General features: G+C 46.9%; 1 protein-coding gene across 3 annotated transcripts in view; it reads left to right on the top strand.

Moving 5' to 3' along the window:
• The window catches only part of Rptor (regulatory associated protein of MTOR complex 1), a 283,595-nt gene that overhangs the window by 21,203 nt on the left and 242,184 nt on the right, over positions 1-20,208 (top strand). Inside the window, exon 2 of one of the 3 annotated variants that reach the window (XM_050140241.1) lies at positions 8,353-8,528. The exons of the other annotated variants lie outside the window; for them this stretch is intronic. The gene's annotated coding sequence lies outside the window, so the exon portion shown is untranslated. The remainder of the gene's footprint in view (positions 1-8,352; positions 8,529-20,208) is intronic. 3 annotated transcript variants of the gene reach the window in all.

Below are 20,208 nucleotides of genomic sequence, written 5' to 3' on the forward strand. Positions count from 1 at the left end.
TATGAAAGAAAAGGCTGCCCTAGACCTGGCCCTTGGTTACTTCCTGACTGCCTTTCGACACTGTGTCTTTCACTTACCACCATGACCCTGCTGCGGTTGTTATGGGACTTGCGTGACACCAGAGCTGCACAGTGGCAGCTTCTACCCCTCCATCTTTCTCTGTGGATAGTGTATTTCTTAACTCTTTATATTTTAAGCCCTACAATAATGTTAATAATTTATTATTAAACAGTTTATTAATTTTTAAACATTTAAAAACTCAGAAAGTGCCTTTTGTATTTCCTGTGTGTTTCTGTGTTCAGGTTTCTTCTCTTTGTGTAGCTGAATTTGAATTTGAAGAGCTCTCAGGCCTGCATATGCGCTCTGCAGCTGCTGTGGCTGGAGATGTCTTTGCCCTGCTTTCTGCTCTCCTCTTTGCCGTCTCCTCCCCTCTTGTCTCCCCTCCCTCTCTCCTTTTCTCTCTGTTTTTCAGTTGGTGTTTTGGTTAGGATCTTGATGTGTAGCCTAAGCTGTCTTTGAATTCATGGCAGTCCCCTGATTAGCCTCTCAAGTGCTGGGATTGCAGGTGCTCTTTTGTTTTTGTAAGTAGTTTTTGATTAGGTAGATTGATTCTCTAATGAGCTGTTCTAGATTTTCTTGGACCTAACTTGCCCTCAGTGGAGTTTCACTTTCTTAAAAATTTATTTTTATTTTATGTGTTTAAGTGTTTGCATGTATGTATATGCAAAATACATGTATGTACAGGTGAACCTGATATCTGAGGAGGCCAAAAGAGAGTGTGGGCTCTCCCTGGATTTGGAGTTAATGTAGTTACCATGTGGGTGCTGGGAACTGAAGCAGGTCCTCTGCCGGAGCAGCCAGTGCTCTTAACTGCTGAGCCGTCTCTGCAACCTAGGGTTTCACTTTGTAGCCTATAGCTTACAGCAGTAAAGTTTAAGATGGCTTGGTGAGCCAGGTGAGTCTCACAGACTGAAGTCTGGAAGATTCAGTTCGTGGTTCCCAGATGAGGAGTGGTGGGTCTAGAGCCTGTGCTGTACCTTCCTCCAGAGAGGAAGTGCCTGTGTGAGGGCCGTGTGTGTGTGTGTGTGTGTGTGTGTGTGTGTGTGTGTGTGTTGGGAGAGGTCAGAGGAGAGGTGGAGTGATTGTTGAGCACTCAGGAGGGTTTATGCTTTAAGACCTAGACCCTCTCTGGAACCGTGGCAGCTCTGGCCTGGACCCCTCACCACAGCCGCAGAGTTTGGGGTTTGCTCCATCCTCAGGCTTAGTTAATTGTACAGCTCGTGCCTGCAGCCCCAGCCCCGCTAGGATTTGCCCCAGCTCCTTTCACTTACCTGCTTTGTTTTAGAGCAGGGCTGCTCTTGGTTTCTTTTTAAAAAATTATGAACCAACTATTTTCATATCAACCAGTATTTATAAAAGGAACATTTGTGAACCCGTGCTGTCCACAGGAAAGGAGCCATCTCAGCAGCTGGAGGTCCTTGATAGCATCCTGCCCTGACTTCCGTCACCTCCTCCCTCAGGGGCAGTCACCACCTTACTTTCTTGAGGCACTTGCACCACGGGCATTGAGTAACTGTGTCGGCTCTTTTCCTTCCATGCACACCTGCCCTGTGCTGAACATGGTGGTGCGAGCAGCAGAGTGGGCTCAGGGCGACTCGGTGCCGGTTAACTGTGCTTGTCCCTTTATTTTAAATGCCTTCTCCAGTCTTTTGCCCATTTTTCTATTTGTTGACTTTTTTTGAAGTGGCTTTAGGAGCATTTACATTTTATTTCGCTATTGGTGGATGACTTTGCATACAGAGCTTGGCCCTTCTGTCTTCATGGGCCCTTCACAATCTCAGTCTTAGTGAGGGTGTAGACAGAAGTTTCTGTTCAGCATGGTCTCGCAGCTGTTCATTCCCAGAGAAACACACAGAGGCTTACATTAATTATAAACTGTTTGGCCTATTTGTTCAAGCTTATTATTAACTAGCTCTTACAACTTAAATTAACCCATAATTCTTTTTTTTTTTTTTTTGAATTTTGAGACAGGGTTTCTCTGTAACTTTTTTTGGTTCCTGTCCTGGAACTAGCTCTTCTAGACCAGGCTGGCCTCGAACTCACAGAGATCCGCCTGCCTTTGCCTCCCGAGTGCTGGGATTAAAGGCGTGCGCCACCACCGCCTGGCTAACCCATAATTGTTATCTATGTTTAGCCACGTAGCTTGGTACGTTTTCTACGTTTTCTCACTGAGACATTCTCATCTTGCTTCTGCATATGGCAGGTGACTGCAGACTGCCTTTCCTCTTCCCATAATTCTCCTAGTCTGGTGCCCTGCCTGTACTTCCTGCCTGGCTACTGGCCAGTCGTGACAAATCCTTACAGGGTACAAGAGCGCCATCCCACAGCAGTGAGGACGTGGACAGGTATGGTTCTTCCCTCTACCTTTGAAGGACTCTTTTCTTCTGTATGTCCGAGGAGCTGCTTCTTCCTTCTGAGAGTGGCAGGGTCATTTCTGCATTTACCTTCCCTGTTGAAGTCATTTACACAGCCTGTGTAAGGTAGGGGTCCCATCCTTCTTGTGTCTCCTGATCCCTAGTTGTTTTAGTAATTTTTGCTGAAAAGTGTCTTTGCTCTTCCTGCCGTGTGCCTTCTGTGCTCCTGCAGGTGTGCGGGGATGGTTTCGTGATGCCCGTGTGTGTCATGCAGGTGTGCGGGGATGGTTCCGTGATGCCCGTGTGTGTCATGCCACTCCATGCTGACTGTGTGCAGACAGCCCCACTCCGACTTTCCCTGGTCATTGCAGAAGCAGCAGCTATGGTCAGAGAGGCAGAGGCTGCTGCCTTAGGCTGAAATTGCCCTGGGCCTGTGACTCAGGGGGAGGGAGTGGGCATTGTGAACCATCTTTTGTTTCGAGGTCTTTGATTTCCTTGAGTAGTTGTAGGTTCCTTGCAGAGGAGTTGTCTATCTTCTATGGAAATTTATTTAGTCATACAATATAATCTTGGTAGTTTCCTAAACTATTTTAAAACATGTTTTTAAAAAATATGTCAACTATTTAAAGTTTTAAAATATTTTTCAAGCTTCCACATATGTATATATTGTATGTTGAGTATATTCTCCCACACCTCTTCCTCCTTCTCTCTCCCTTCCTCCCTCTCTCTTCCCCTCCTTCTCTCCTTCCCTCTCTCTCTCCCCCTCCCTCCCTCCCTTTTCTTCCTCCCTCCCTCCCTCTACCCCTTCTCTCTCTCTTTTTTCCTCATCGCCCTCAACAGGTTTCAAAGCTGTTTTTCTTACTTTGCTGGCATATGAGAACACATTTGGTTTTGTGTGTTGTTTACTGCAGCATTATTGGCACCTCCACCTGTACACAACCTGTGTGCATAGCTCTTGCCCCTCCCAGGTGTTCAGAGTGGATAGAGCTGCTGGGGAGGTGAGGTTTATGAGTGCACACATGCAAGTGGTTTCTTGTGGGTTTTCAATGCTATTATAGATCTACAGAGCAGATGGGTTGCTGACTGGCTCCCAGAACCAGCTTCTGCATTCATCTTGGGGGACATTTCCTATGTTCCCCATGGCTAGCCGGGGGCTGGGTCCAGCTTTTGCTTTTTCCTCCTTTTCTTTTTCTTTGTAAGATTTGTTTATTCATTTTTGGCTTTTTGAGATAGAGTTTCTTTGTGTAACCTTGGCTGTCCTGGAACTTGCTCTGAAGACCAGGCTGGCCTTAAACACACAGAGATCTACCTGCCTCTGCCTCGCGAGTGCTGAGATTACCACTTCCAGGCTTTAAGATTTATTTATTTTTACTTTATGTTAATGAGTGTGTGCCTTCATGTAGTACGTGCTTGTGCCAGATGTAGCACAAATAATAAAACCCAGAGACAGATATTGGCGTTCAAACTGGATATCAGAAAAGCAAAACAGCCAAGCCGTTTGTTCTCCTGATGTTGTATTTAGTTCTGGGAAGTTACTGCTTCAACTGTGTTCTGTGTTTTCATATGGTGATGTGGTTGTCCACTTCAGATTATTTTACTTTATATTTTGAATTAATTAATTAGTTATTTGAAAGTATTCTATTGTCGTGTTTTTAAGACGGGATTTCGTTACATAGCCTGTGCTGGCCTCAATCCCAGGATCCCCTTGCCTTTGCATCCTATGTATTGGGATTATCAGAAAGCACAGGCACACCCAGTCTGCTTTGTAATGTGTAGCATAGGTGAGAATTTCTAGGATATGTTTTGACTTCTTAATTGCTTGTTGAGGATGTCTGTGATTGCAGCAGGGTCCTCATCCTTGGCAGGTGCACTCCCGGCTAGGGCAGCTGCGGACAGCACTGTTACATGTGGATGGCGCCCCCTAGTGTTGGGGGTCAGAAGCTTGCTCTATAGACCACTGATACTGAAATTTGTCGCATGAACTTGTGCAAGATTAAGTTTTTAAATTCTGTACCCTCCTACAAAGTTGCTTTTGTCAGTGTTTCTGGCTTATGCTGTGTTTTGTCTGAGGCTGTGTTGTCAGGTTATACACTTATAGAGCCTCCCGGACTCTTGGAGAGTTGGAGTCTGGGTCACTGGGAAGTGTCTGTCTTCACCGCTTTTTCCTTAGGGTGTCTCTGTCCTAGTTAACACCAGGCACCACTCAGTTCCCCGTTGCCTGGGTTCGGGTTGCTTATTTTTCATCCCTTTGTGTAGGTCAGGGTTTCTGTGTCCTTGTGCTCCAAGTGTCTTCTGTAAACAGCTATCAGTTAGATTCAAAAACAACATGATCATTTTTATCTTATTTATTTATTTATTTGTTTGTTTGTTTGTTTGTTTTTGAGACAGGGTCTCTCTTATATGTCTTTGGCTGTCCTGGAATTTACTATGTAGATCAGGTTGGCCTCAAACTCAAATCCATTGGTCTCTGCCTCCCAAGTGCTTAAAGGGATTAAAGGTGTGTGTCATTACCTCCAGCTGAATTTTTTTTTTTTTTTTTTTTTTTTTGGCCCTGGACCCCTGTAGACCAGGCTGGGATCACAGTCAATAGATCTGCCTGCCTCTGTCTCCCAAGTGCTGGGCTCAAATATATGTGTCACCCACCACCACCCAGTGGTTTTTATTTTTTAATTGGAGCAATAAATCTTTTTATTTAACCCTAAATCTATCACCTTATTTGTATTTAAGAAAAATGCATTGAAAGTATCTACTCTTGCTCCGTTACTGTCCGAGTAGCCCACTGCGTCTCCTCTGACAGTTGTCCAGGTAGCACAGAGGCCTGAGGAGTTAGAGCATGAGGCCCAGAAGGAATTTCTTTTGTTTGTTTTGGTCTGGTGTCCCCCCCCCCCCTACTTCTTTTTGGCTTTCTAGATTTTGGTGGAATTCCTCATTTATGGAAGGGTTTTAGAATTTCCTCTTAAAGGGCTGATGTCAAGTTTATTACCCGGGAAATATCTTTGCTCAGCCCTGATTCTTGATGGTTATTTTCCCCAGCGTGGGGTGTCAGACTGATGTTCCTCACTGACTTGTGGATCCTATCTCAGGCCTTCTGTTGATGTTAGCTAGAAGTGAAGGGCCTGCCTGGCTAGGCGTTCTTTTCATGTTGGCTGCCGCTACTTCTCTCCACTGCTTTCGAGAAATTTCCTGTGTTTTCTCTGGGTAGGGTTGGTATTTCTGACTATTTTACCTTTGAACTTACTGATTTTCTTGAGTCTGTGAATTAGTGCCTTCATCAGTTTGAAAAACAAAAACAAAATAATCTGGGTTGGAGGGGCTGGAGAGATGGCTCAGCGGTTAAGAGCATTGCCTGCTGTTCCAAAGGTCCTGAGTTCAATTCCCAGCAACTACATGGTGACTCACAACCATCTGTAATGAGATCTGGTGCCCTCTTCTGGCTTGCAGACATACACACAGACAGAATATTGTATACATAATAAATAAATAAATATTTAAAAAAAATAATTTGGGTTGGAGACGTAGCTGATTTAGCAGTTGTTAGGCCCAAATCCGTGAAGTCCCCCAAAAGCCAACAAGGAGACCAAGTCCCTTATGTAAAAGCAAAGAGCTTTTATTTTATGCAAGTTTGCAAACTCAGTGTCTTTGCATATCCAACGTATTGGAATAGAGAGCCCCGAGCTCAGTTGGAGTTGGGTTTTTATAGTAGTAAAGGTGGGGGTGAGGGGTTTTTGAGGTTCAGGACCCCTGATTGGCTCACGTTTGTCTAGGGGTGTCCTGGTGAGTGTGCACTGAAAGGTGATCCTATCTACAGTGATTGGAATGTTAGGCATTTCCTGTGGATGGTCTGTTCTTGGGTGGTGCCCAGATAATCTTAGTTTATGGTCCTTCCTGCAACCAGGCATTGCTTCAGGGTAAACTACTGAGACGCAGCCTCCATTAAACTTATCATTGGCTGGGTCCTACTCTGGTAGGAGATAATGGTTGGAAGTAAAGAACTTTGGGTGATCTGTTCATATTTAGCTTATCATGGCTGGCTCCTACAGTAGTGTTTGCCTAGGAAGCTTGAAGTGTTGGGTTTGAGCCTTACCTGGAACATGGTGTGGTGGGGAATACCTGCGGTCTCAGCACTCAGGAAGTAGAGCCAGGAGAACCAAAAGTTCAGGATCATCGTTAGATTACAGGTCACATAGAACTAGGGATAAGCCTTCGTACAGAAGACTCTGTCCCCAAATTCCCCACCCTGCCACCCAGATGTCCTCAGCCATTGAAATTCTGGTTAGAAGTAAGCGTCCCTCTGCGCCTATTTCTGTGCGGCCTTCTCTTCTCTGCTCTGTTGTCCACGCCCTTTTCTGTGTCCAAGCTGCTGCTTGTTGTCGTCCGAATCTCTTCTAAATTCTAGATAATTTTCCCATTTCATTCAGTTTTTTTTATCATTTTTACAAATTCTGTTTATTACTAGTTTACTTAAAAACCATCCTGTTCCCTAGTTCTTTCAGATTGAAGGTGTGGGTGTGCACAGGTTTGTGGAGGCAGCATTTGATTACCTGACAACTCTATCATCTGGCTTTTGGGTCTTCTGCTTGCTGCTTGTGTTGAACATCATCCCTGCAGTTATTGTATTCCTGTGCGCTGCTGCTTTTTCTTATTTATTTATTCATTTATTTATTTATTTATTTATTTATTTATTTATTTATTTATTCATTCATTCATTCATTCGTTCCTCCGTTTGAGACAAGGTCTTACTGTGTGGCTCCTGCCTCCTGAGTGCTGGCATTAGGTGTGCACCACTCCGCCCAGCTTGCTATTCTTCCTCTCTGTTGTTGTTGTAAATTATTTGTGTGAGTTTGGAGGAGCCTGAAGAGGAGGTGTCTGTTTGCTTCTGCGGGCAGTTTATTTATCGCAGTCTGGGTCACTCTCTCACTAACTGCTTTGTTGTTGTGAGGAGACACCACGACCACAGCAGCTCTCAGTTCTCCTCCAGGGAAGCTCTAACTTGGGGTGTCAGGGGGCTTAGTCCATATCTTCACGGGGGAGATCGCGAAGGCAGACAGGTGCTGGAGAAGTACTGAGATTTCTATGTCCCGATCCGAGAGAGAGAGAGAGAGAGAGAGAGAGAGAGAGAGAGAGAGAGACTGGGCTTTTGAAACCTCAAAGCCCCCCCCCCCCATGACATAATTCCTTCAACAAGGCCACACCCCCTAATCCTTCTCATCCTTTCAAATAGTTCTACTCCCTGGTGACTAAGCATTCCAATATACGAGCTTAGATAGGTCATTCTTATTCAAACTACCACAATCACCTTTTGTTGTTGTGTTGTTTTGAGACAGAATTTCTCTGCTTTAACAGTCCTGGCTTTCCTGCCTTGTAGACCAGGCTGGCCCCCAACTCACAGAGACCTGCTTCTGCCTTCTGAGTGCTGTGCCACCACACCCAACAGAGGTTTATTTATATGTTTGTGTATCTGTGTGAATGTGTGCCAGGAGTGTGGGGACCTGAGAAGGCCAAGAAGAGGTGGTTGTGAGCCTTACCATCTCTTTTTTATTCAGGTTGGGATTCTAGCCCGCCTACATTTTAGGGAGTTGGGGTGGGGTGGCTCTTCCCACCTTAGTTAAACTTCCGGAGACAGACACCCTCATGCCCAGAGATGTGTTTCAGTGCCAATTCTAAATCTTGTTGAGATTGACCATGACATCGGGTAAGCAGTCTACTGCTGAAATACAGGTACCCAGGCCTCTTTTTAGCTAGGGTCTAAGTCCAGGGCTGGCCTTGAATTTACTCCAGCCTAAACAGGCCTTACAGTTGCCTTGGCTTTTCCAGTCACTAGGCTCACAGGCTTGTGCCAGCAGGCTTGGCATTTGGTCACATTTTTAATAAGGAAGATATTTGCTGCAGTCATCATTCCTGTAGATAACAAAACTTCCATTCACTTTGTTTCTTCCAGTTCCTGCTTGGGGATGCTAAGCTTGGGTCTGTGAATTGCCCTGACTGTCGCCTTCTTGGTACAGCTGCGGGGTGAATGGAGAGTGTTGAAAAGGCAGCTGCGTGCAGAGAGGAGCCAGACCCTGACACAGGCTCCAGCCAGGAAAGGCATTAAATACCACCTTCGCTAAATTACAAGTAACCAAAAAACATGTTTACTGAGTTAAAAGTGACTTAAAAATGTGGCTAATAACAGTTTCTTCAGAATTCACAGCATCCTTTCTTGCTGGTAAAGTTTTGTTGCTGACACTGGGCTACTCTTTAGCACTGCAGTCTTCTGAGGTCCAGCTTCCCACTCACCCCCTGTGAAGAAAGCTCCCCACTGTGTGTCTCCTTCCCACTGCAGCAAGCTGCCACACCTGCCCGCTGTAGGCTGGTTCCTCCCAAATCCCGCCTTCACCTCCTCTCCTTTGATCCTGTCCCTTTTGCGCCACTTCCTACCCAGAAGCGTCGTCTTCGCTTCCTAGTTTGTTGCTTCATTCTTTTCATCTTTAAAAAAGTTAACAGAACCAAGAAATCAGTATCATAGGTTTAAGAATCAAAGCCAGTGGTATTAAAACAGCGATAATGAAACAGTATTAGAACTGCTCGAACTGTGAGGCGTGTCTTGTCGCTCCCCAGAGTTCCCCTGCTGTCGTCTGGACGTCTCTACAGTCTGTTTCTGCTTCTTTAGGAAATGTTCACTGGTCGTCCTTCCGTGTTCTTGCACGCTTCCGTTGTCCTCCTGGAGTAGTACTTTCTCGTCAGGACTGCAGTCCGCAATATTGACATGGAGACATGTTAATTCTGAAGCCTGTTAGCTTAGGCTTGTCCCACTAGCTCTTATAATTTATTAAGCTTTTCTTTTTCTTAATTAATCTACGTTCTGCCACATGACTTGGTTACTTCTACTTTGTATCGCATATGTCCAACCTCTTCAGTGTCTGCCTGATGTCTCTCCATCTCTCTTCCCAGAGTTCCGTCTCCGTAGAGATCCCTCCTATTCTGTCCAGCCTGGTGTCTGGCCTGTCAGCTCCTTATTAAAGCAATCATATGACACATCACTACACAGTATAAGCAGATATCCGCCACATCTTCTATCTGTCTGCCTACTCCTGGGATTGGGTCTAAAGCTTTGTGCATTGCAGGCGAGTTCTTTTTCCTGATTGTGTGCGCGCACCTGTACTCAGAACAACTGTGGTGTTAGTTCTCAGGTTTCTTGAGATCAGATGCTCTTGGTGGTTTGGAGGGCTCTGATTGGTTAGGCAGGATGGCTAGTGAGCCCCACGGACCCACCTGTCCCTGATCTCCAGCACTGAGATTCCAAGTGCACACCACCACATCTGGCTTTTTACATGCTTTCTGGAGATTGGACTCAGAGCCGCGTGTTCCCTGGTAGACATCTCCTCGTCACCTCTCCTTTTGCTGATGTTAGTTATCAGTCCATGTTTAACCATTTACCTCTGGTTTGGAGGGCACCTTAGAATGTATTAGGTGTGTGATGCTGGCACTGTTCCAGGAAGAAGTTGGAGGTCTAAGGATTAAAGAGATTTGCACAAGGCACAGTGTCCCCCGAACTCTGCCTAGCTGCCCCTAAAGTGATGGGGTATTCTGGAAAACGGGGATTCCCTTATTTATGTTCTTTGCCCATTTATGAGCAGAGCAGTGTGATCTTTTTCTTTTAAATTTTATTACATTTTATTTAGTTAAATGTTATTTAGTGTATAGCAATGGCGCAGGTGTGTAGCAAGCTGTGAAGGTCGGAGGACAGCTTGTAAGAGTTGGTTTTCAGTTTTCTCCCTTCTATCATATAGACCTTAGGGGTCAAACTCAGGTCACAGCTTGGCAGCATCGAGCCATCTCACCAGCCCCAAGCCGTGTGATCTTAATACTAGGTGTTGTATGGACAGTAATCTTGGGGTTGAGGGGAAGGACCATCAGAGGATGGGTTCTGTTCTAACCTTGACCTCTTCAGCCCTTTTGTCATTCCTATGGGTGAGAATTTGTAAGTGTGCTGATCAAGTTCATTGATGACAGAAATTGGAAAGTACAGGAACCGAGTGGGCACGAGCACCATGAGTCTGAAGTGGCCGGGGTGTGGTGAAATGGGAGGGTGTGTTGTGTTGGCAGTCCTGCGTGTAGTGCAGTGTGCTTCTCAACCTTCCTACTGCTGCAGCCTCAATACAGTTCCTCATGTTGTGACCCCATCCATACAGTTATTATCGTCGCTACTTCATGGTGTAACTTTGATACTGTTATCAATCGTAATGTAAATATCTGTGTTTTCTGCTGGTCAACCTTCCAAAGGGATTGTGACCCACTGGTTGAGAACCACTGTAGTCTTCCTCCACCTGTTTCCCTCTTCCTCCTCTTTGCTCTTGTTGCTTCCTTCTTCCTCTTTCTTTTCCCATCAGTTGTGCATAAACATTAAACAGCGTGGAAAGCGTTGGGGAGCCCTGAGCTGAGTGTGAGCGGCTCACACAGCGGACAGACGCCCTGCTGCACTGAGCTGAGTGTGAGCGGCCCACACAGCGGACAGAGGCCCGGCTGCACTGAGCTGAGTGTGAGCGGCCCACACAGTGGACAGAGGCCCGGCTGCACTGAGCTGAGTGTGAGCAGCCCCCACAGTGGACAGACGCCCTGCTGCACTGAGCTGAGTGTGAGTGGACCGCACAGTGGACAGACGCCCTGCTGCACTGAGCTGAGTGTGAGTGGACCGCACAGTGGACAGAGGCCCGGCTGCACTGAGCTGAGTGTGAGCGGACTGCACAGTGGACAGACGCCCTGCTGCACTGAGCTGAGTGTGAGCGGCCCCCACAGTGGACAGACGCCCTGCTGCTCTTGTCTTGCTTCTTCTGCACTCTGAGGCTGTGGGTGGAGAATCTCAGAACTGGGCCTCTTGAGGCTGTTTCTGAGAGGGCTGGATGATCCTGCACCAACTGGCAGAGAGCAGGGAGGCTCTGGAAAGAGCTGCTGTTGTTCTCCTAATGATTAGGATCACATTTGGGGGTGGCTTTTGAGGCTCCTTTGCAGATCCCTCAGTGGGGCGGACCTGGCTGTTGTTAGAGCTTGTCCCAGGAGACTGACTGGAGCACTGTAGAGGGGAGCATGGCTGACCCCCGGCTGCCTGGCTCTTGAATCACCCACACTTTCCTACAAAGCAGGCCGTGTGCCACCACTGCTTACCACGATTGATGAGAGCTTCTCAAGAGCCTCTGCCACCAAATTGTTCCTCCCCTTCCCCCATGCAGTCCCTGGCTGCTTGGAGTTGCTTCTTTCCCATCACTGAGAATTTGGTCTTTGTGGGTCTGGTACCCTCACCTGCTCTGACCTCTGTTTCCTCTCTCCTGGTCATGATCCTTATATGTTTATGATGGTGACAGCAGGTAGATGGGGTAGTTTCTCTCTCTCTCTCTCTCTCTCTCTCTCTCTCTCTCTCTCTCTCTCTTTAATTTAGAAAATGCATCAAGGCTTTCACACATGTTTTCATGGTGCTGCCCCTGCCTGCTGGGTGCAGGTAGGCTAGAAGGAAGCTCTGGGTGGTCTCTTCCAGCAGGCCTCTGTGTCCCCTCGCCTGCAGGGTTCCTCTGTAGAACTGAGTGGTGGCTTTGGAAGATGCAGGGCTGCATCTCTCTTGGGGTCATCCCTCCTGGAGTGCCTGGGCCCTTTCCTTCCTGGACGTGAGCATGAGCGAGTAGAGAGCAGGACTTTGGCGTGTGCGACCAGAGAGATGGAGAGGTGCTTCCCAGCTTCTGCACTTTGCATAGGATCTGGCTGGTGCCATCCTGTGAGATGGAACTGGGCCATGCCTGGTGGGGCCAGGTCCTCTTGGTGTGTTTATCTTTAGATTCTTAGTTGTTTTGACCCAAGTGCTGGAGTCTTCCTCGGTCATGAAGGGAATTGGTTAGCATCCTGTTTGTGCTTTAATGAGGTTTTACTTTTTGTTTATCGGGAGTTTCCTGAAAGCTACCGAAAACTACTCAGGAGGGCTGTGACCTGTAAACTTTTTCTTTGAATTTTTAAAGTCAGAACTCAGGGGAACTGAAGTAAGAAAGTAAGGAAACAGCCAACTTTAACAGGGTGAGTCCACACGGGGGAGGCTGCCGTTCAGGAACCTGTATGCTTGTGGGGGTGAGCAGAGTGAGGAGGCTGGGGGGGGGGTGTCACCCTTGTGACAGCCCTTCCTTTAGCGTTCCCAGAGAGCTGTTCCTCACTAGAGGCAGCTGACGGTGGCATTTGGCCTGTCACTGCTCTGTAGTTTTGGAAAATGGATGTCATCATTGTGCTGCTACTTTGATCTAGTATTTATTTAGAAAAAAAAATTATCCTGAGAAAATGGGAATTATGTTCTGAACTTTGAATTAAATCAAGGCTTTGGTAGCTGGTGAGTCATGAAACTTTATTAAAACAAATGATCTCAGACATGTTGGGTATTTACTGACAAGTTGTTACCAGAGTCCAGACATTGAGAGTGAGCCACATGTCCTTTATATGGATCCATAAAATACCAAGCGGGTGTGAGGCCATGGTGGCTGGTTCTGCATCCTTCTCAGCTCTGGCCACTCGCCAGGAACAGGTGCTGAAAGCCGGGGAAGGAAGCAAGACTGATGGTGGAAGAGCGGGTCTCAGCAGCCGTCCCCCTGCAGCGCCTTAGCTCATTGCCGCTCCTGAATGTTCTGAAGCCCTGGAGCCATGTGTATTGTTCTCCCTCCCTCCCTCCCTCCCTCCCTCCCTCCCTCCCTCCCTCCGTCTGTCTTGTTTTTTAAGACAGGGTTTCCTCTGTGTTTCCCGGGCTGTCTTGAAACTCTCACTCTGTAGACCAGGCTGGTATTGAAATCAGAGATCCACTTGTCTCTGCCTTCAGAGTGCTGGGATTAAAGGTGTGTGCCACCACCACCTTGCTTCAACTGTGTTTCTTACAATAAATTCTACTCAGGGCTGTTTGCATATGAGAGAAATGAGAGATTTTATGTATGATTTTTGGATTGGATTTTAGAGCATTACAATGACTGTAGGAGAACATCTGGTGAGCAGAGGTTTAAAGTGTGTAGTGTACTCCAGGTGTGGACACGGTCCACTGTCGTCCTCACACCTTCCCGCCTGGAGGCGTCTGAGGCCGGTCTCAGTTGAGACTGTGACCCGATGTTCCGGCATCGATCATGCCGTGCTGCTGTGTGTAGCGTGGCAGTGGCGCTCGGCACTCAGGCAGATGGAGGGCCTGGCGAGGACGTGCACAGCCTGGGAGGGCATAAATCCTCTGTTCCTGGCACGGGTTTAATTGTGTCGTTCGACTGGGAAGCCATACGTTACTTCTGCTTCACCCAGCCTGGTCTCCCTGCAGATCCAGCTCTACACAGGCCTATTTTTCTCCGAAACTGAGCCCGGAAGACAGAAATCCACACGTGACTTGTCACAGATCTTGCTAGATCGAGACCAGCTGAACTGATGGGCTGCCTCTGCCTGTCCAGGGCATCCCTCATGTAGGTGCTGCCACGGTCTCAGGTGGTGCACTGCGCAGCGTTGCCTTCGAGATGTGCTTGTCTAATTTTTCAGCTTACTTTCTGTGTGACCAAATCTCAGCCCCGTTTTCCCTTTTCAGAAAGCATTAAGAATGAAGCTTCAGTCTGTGTGCACGTGGTCCAGGGCGTTGCTTCAGGCTCTGAGCGGGGCCTGCAGGGAAGTTTGCAGGTGAGAGTTGCCCTTTCCTGGGTTCCCTTTCTCCTTCTCCTCTTGCCCTGCTTGTACTCGCGTATTCCTGTCTTAGGACACCTGGGCCTGCTCACAGACTGCAGGCTCCAGTGTCGAAGGGCTGTGCACTCTTTGGGGTCTGCCTGGAAGGTGTCTTCTGTTGACATTGATGTCCTCATGTCTCACACCAAATCTTAGCCGTGGTAGCAGGCACAGTCCTGTGAAAGTCCCCAGCAGAATGCTGTCCTCCGAAATGTCTGTTGAAAGAAAAGATTAAGTTGTCAGAGACCGCTTCATCTGTTCCTAATCTTCATGGATTTAAAATGTCAGATCTGTGGAGAGATGCACGTAGCAGTACACAGTGAGAGAGGGTCGGGACAGCAGCCGGTGACCGTGGTCAGGCCATGTGCACTGCCTGTGTGCCTGGTTGTTCCTGGCTGTGACTTGGCTTATGTAGCTCTCTCTCCAAGGCCTTAGTTTTCTGACAATTTTTTTTTTCAATTCTTCTCTAAGTGAGATTGATAGCTTTGCCTCATGTGGAATTTTATTTATTTTATGTGTTTGGGTGTTTAGTCTGCCTGTATGTCTGTACCACATCTGTACAATGTCTGTGGAGGCCAGTAGGGGGCATTGGATCACGGGGACTGGAGTTACAGATGGTTATGAGCCACCATGTGGGTGTTAGGAATTGAACCCGGGTCCTTTGAAAGAGCAGCCAGTACTCTTAACTGTTGAGACATCTTTCTTGCCTGCTGGGGGTCCCTGCCCTGTACCGTGGAGACCACAAGCAGAAGCCGCACGGTCGTTTGTCCCGCAGTGCTAGGCGTTTTCAGGTGTCAGCAATACTGATAGGAAGATTTTATGTGGCCTTTGCTGAGGGCATTTGGGTACTGGAGTCTCCAGCATGAAGGCTTTGGTTTGAAAAGGTAAAGGCTGCTTCACTTACTCTGCCTCCGCCTGCAGGTTGTTTTTGTGGTTCTGGGCGCCTGTCCCAGCAGCACTCTTACTGTTACTGCGGTCATCCTTGTTTGCTGTTGTGGTTTTAAATTTTTTCTTTTCAATGTATTCTTTTATGGGCCATGATGTTTGTGTATGTACACTGGAGTGATTGAGGCACTCTGAATCTCTTTTGTGGGCTGGGATGCAGCTCGGTAGAATGCTTGCCTACTGTGTGGAAGGCTCCAGGTTTAAATAAATATTGTACAACAACAGCACAAACCCAGCAAAACCCCGGCGTTTTCTCAGTGTCCCCAAAGGGCGGGACATTCCCACCGCTGCCATCGCTGCACTGTGCAGCGCATCTCCAAACTCGCTCCGTGGTGTTGTTGCCCACCAGTGTCGCACCAGCCCCTGTGGGCCGCTGCAGATTCTGACTGTTTACATGCCTCGTTAAAGTGAGGTCGTGGTGTTTGCCTTCCTGTGCTCGCCTTACCCATTGAGCACGATGCAATGCAGGTTGCTGTGTTCTCGGACCTTGGTTTCCTTTTTGTGGCTCTGCCATACCTGGTGTTTGTCCAGATCACATTTCCTTTGCCTGTTCGCCTGCTGTTGGACACTGAGGTCACTTCCATCTCTTGGCTGCTGAAAAATGCTGAGTGAGCATGAGAGTGTCACCAGGGACTTGGTGACAGCAGTGGGAGATGCTGGGTATCCCCGCTTTGTGACTGTAATGATCTGAATGCCCTCCTACAAGCTGTCTGGCTATTGGCTAGTGCTGTCTGGCTGCAGCCATCCAGGAGCCACCCTTTCCTGGTGAGTAGGGGAGCTCTGCTGTGCCCTTTCTCTCTGTGGGTGTGAGAGCTTAGTCTTCTCAGGGTCTCCTTTGATAACAGAAACAAGCTCTGCTGCCACGGATCTGTATACTTAGGTTTGGGGGCTCATGCGTTTGTTAAGCTCTCTTCCCACCATGAGGTCAGAATTCTGTTCCATGTCTCTTACTGCTTGATAGTTGTTTATTGACAGGGTCTCTGGCCCTGGCTGGCTGAGTTGGACTAGCTGTCTAGATCAGGCTGACTAGAACCCACAGAGATCCACTGCTTCTGTCTCCCAAATGCCAGGGAGCTTCACAGTTTGGCCGCTTATATTTAGCCTCTGAATCAGGTGACCGTGAGTCTCAGTGAGCCCAGGCCATCCTTTTCTCGTGTGACATCCTTGTCACTCTCAGAGGTGTCCACCGGCTTGGAGGATGAATTACAGAGCCAGGCTGTGGTTAATAGCTGTAGTCTTTGCCTGTGGGTGAGGCCAAGGCCCAACTTCGTTTGTGCCCGAGCAGATCCATGTGTCCTGCAGGACCGTCTGTAGCGCCAGCCTGGCTTGGCTGTGTACTGAGTACATCTGTATGGTTCAGGTGGACACTTCACCTCTTCACATTTGCAAGTTTTTAAATTTTTCTTGTAGAGGCCCTTCATATCTTCTACTGGACAATTCCTAGAAATTTTACCTCTTTTGTTTGTTTCGTAGATTAGGAATACAGTGTTTGTCTGCATATTTGTTTGGGTTTCTGGAGACAGGCACAGTGTTCTAAAGATAAAGGCAGTTTTCTCCCGTCACTTGACACCTCCCTCCCTTCTTTTCCTTTTCTTTCCTGGGAGTCTCTGTCAAACTCCCCGGAATAGTGCTTCAGAATGAGGCCTCCATAACTGCTTCTCCTCTTGCGGGGAAAGTGACCACTGTTTACTCTTTCCCTTTTTGCCTTAGGGTCTTTCCAGCCCAGGCTGGCCTTGAGCTCGTGGTGGTCCTTCTGCCTGACTGTACCTCACAGGTTCAGTTTTTACTTGTGTAAAACTGTGTAAGATTTTCTGCTAGGTATTTCTGGACTGTCTTCATCAGATTACAGAAGCCCTCCTTTCTTGCTGCAAGAGCTGTGATTGGGTTTGAGCTCTGTGGTTGTGCCCTTCACCCTCGCTGATGCAGTGCAGCGCGTGCATAGCTGGGCAGCGTGTGTGCAGGTCACAGGGCACGCTGTTCTTAATCATGGGCCTGGCCTGCGCTTAACCTGGCCCCTGGCAAAGGTTCTGCTGCACTACTAAAAGTTAGCTTCCTCCCTTCCAGAATCTCTCTTGCGTAGCAGCCCAGGTCCACCTTTTGACAGTTTATTATGTTTTAATAACAAGGCTGTGCTACTCTAGAACTAGGAGCTCGGAGAATTTTTTTTCTGTTTCTTCTGTCTTTAGACTTTTAGCAACATTTGTAGAACTTGCCATGTGGGTCTTGAGGTTTTTTTCCTGTGGAATGATTTTTTTTAATAATTATGATTTGATTTTAAATGGCTATGGGAGGCTTCATGTCTACTATGCCTTCTTGAGTCAGTTTTGGTTATGTTTCTCTAGAAATTTGTGCTTTTGAAGTATTAGCTAAAAAAGTTAGCGGCTGTAGCTGTTCAGCATATTTTTAAAACTCTGTATTCTTTTGAAGCTTTAATTTATTTTGGTGTATGTGAGACAGGCTGTTATGTATCCATACACACCTGCTTGGAACTTGATGATCTCTCTGCCGAGAGAGAAGGCTGGGGGATTGTGAGCGGAATCAGTAGAGAGACTTCTAGAGAGTCTTGGCCAGGGAACCATGGGGGCTTTGGCCTTTCTGTGCGTCTCCTTCTGCTTGGCCAGTTTCTGGCCTTGATTGCCTTCTTCAGGTTTGGTTTCACTCATTCTCAGCCATGGTCTCCTCTTGTGGTGTCCATTCACTGCCAGGGCCAGGCAGCTTCCTGTTGTCCTACCTGGTTTTCTTTATCTCCTTATCTCAGACCTTGAGGCCTAGAAGGCTGCGGCTGTAGCTGTGAGCAGCCTAGCAGTTGAGTGAGTGAGCTTGGACTCAGCTTTGCACCATGAGTCAGGGAGCAGGGTGGGTTTAGGCAGTGGTACCACAACTGCTTTATGGTTCACAGAGAGTGGGGTGTGCACCCCAAGGCCTCCGTAGTGGCACAAGGACAGTGCTGAAGGTATGCTTTGGGAGGGCAAGGATTCTGAAACCTTGTGTCTTCCTTGTGAACTTGTTGGCTCCCAGTGCCTAGAGTCCCTTTGATCTGTAGCTGGTGACAGTGATGAATATTTGACATTGTCGTGATCTCTGTCAGCCTTGGGTGATCCTTGCAACGCAGTGACTTCCTGGTGACCTGTGCAGTCTGTTAGCAATATGCCAGCAGCAGATAGAGATGCGCCACAGGTTTGAAAGGTGACTCTGGAGAGTGTCAGCTTGCTGAGGCTTTTGTAAGGTCAGCAAGTACCACCTCCATGTTCAAACATGGGGACTTTTCTCTGTAACTTGAGCAGAAATAGCAGACTGTGCCAAGCTGGGACAGATTGACTACAGAAGCAAAGACAGAATGCCCGTTAAGCCAGGTTGTGAAGAGATTTGCAGAAAATGAGAAACAGCCATTCTTAACACAAAAAGTTTTTACTTGGCAAAATACATTGTTTTGAAAAAATGTCATTTATGTTCACAATAGATTATTTGTTAGTAATTTGAAATGAATTAGTAAAAGTGAAAAAAACATTTTAATTTCTACAATGGTGAATGCTGGTAGCAGTAATTTGTAGGTTTTAGGGCCTGTATAGCTTTTTAAAATAAAAATTACTATTTTTATTTTATTGCTGGGACTGGAGAGATGGCTCAGCGGTTAAGAGCACTGACCCCTTCCAGAGGTCCTGAGTTCAATTCCCAGCAACCACATAATGGCTCACAACCATCTGTAATGAGATCTGGTTGGCATCCTCTTCTGGTGTATGTGTACATAATAAATAAAGAAATCTTTTTTAAAAAACAAACAAACAAACAAACAAAAAACCAAAAGAGTACTGGCTGCTCTTCCAGAGGTCCCTGGTTCAGTTCCCAGCACCCACATGGCAGCTCACAGCTGTCTCTCACTCAGTTCCAGAGGACCCGGCGTCCTCTCCTCACGCAGATGCACGTGCAGGTGGAACACCAGTGCACATCAAAGAAAATAAATAAAAAGGAGTCATTAAAAATTGAAGAAGAAAAAGACCTTAAAAAAAGACATGCCATGCAGCTAGTCATTGTGGTCACCCAAACGTTTGCCCCAGACACTCAGCCTGCGCATCAGTGAGCTCCAGGGCAGCTAGAGCAGCCGCTCCGAAGCTGTGGGGCTTTGTTTGAGCCTTCATCTTATGCACTTATCATCACAGAAAACAGAACCGTGACAGCTAAAGCTAGAATATTAGTTTATATCTTCTGCTACAGCTCATGTTCTCCCTGTATTCTGTCCCTCCGCCTCACCCAGCTCAGCCTTGCTTGTTCTCACCCACGACACATCCGTTTACTTTCATACACTATAGGTAGACTCCACAAGAGTGAGCACGTGTGTTTTATTTAATGTTGTTCATTCTCAGACCATCTATTATTTTCCCTGCTAATTTTGTGATTTGTTTTAAAGAGCTGAATAGTATCCATTTTATATATGTTCCAGATTGTCTTTATTTGTCAGTTGATAGACAGTTAGGTTGGTTCCATTTCCTTGCTATAGTGAATAGCAAAAACGATGGGGCACAGATATGTCTGTGGTAGGTAGGGCCTGTGGAGTTCTGGGTATATGCCCAGGAGTGAAATAGCAGGTCATATGGTTGGTTGTATTTTGTAATTGTTTTGAGGAATCTCCAAACTGATTTTCATAGTGGTTGTATTAATTTTTACCCCACCGTCCTCTCCTCTGTTGTTGACTCTTTGTTGAGTGAGAACTGTACTGACTGAGGTGTTGATCTCAGTGTTGAATACTTTAAAACTTTTTTTTTTTTCATTTGTGTTTCCTTGTTTGAGCTGTCTGTTCAGTTCTGTACAATTGTTAAGGGCATAAGGGGTTGTTTAAGACCAGAAAGTTGATGAGAAATTCTGGTTCATGCAAGAGATGATGGTGCCTGGTGGTTGGTTTTATGGGGGCTGTCTTTTTGGTTGGATATCAGCATTTTTGGCCAGCAGAGGCAGACTTGTTTCTGTGTCATGTTGGTGGTTGCTGGTGATTGAGGAGGTGTTTGTTTTGTAGAACCTTGTGCTTTCCTGAGGCAAATCTGGTCCAGTCAATGTCTCCCTTTTTCCTAAGATCAGAAATCTTAGAAACTTGGGATGCTGAGGGAAGAGATTGTCTGAGGATGGTGCACAGTGAACTGAAAATTGAAGATTTTAATTAAAAATATCTATC

This window comes from Alexandromys fortis, unplaced genomic scaffold (assembly GCF_014885135.2).
Source record: "Alexandromys fortis isolate MF-2015 unplaced genomic scaffold, M_Fortis_MF-2015_v1.1 scaffold_39, whole genome shotgun sequence".
NCBI classification, from domain to species: domain Eukaryota; kingdom Metazoa; phylum Chordata; class Mammalia; order Rodentia; family Cricetidae; genus Alexandromys; species Alexandromys fortis.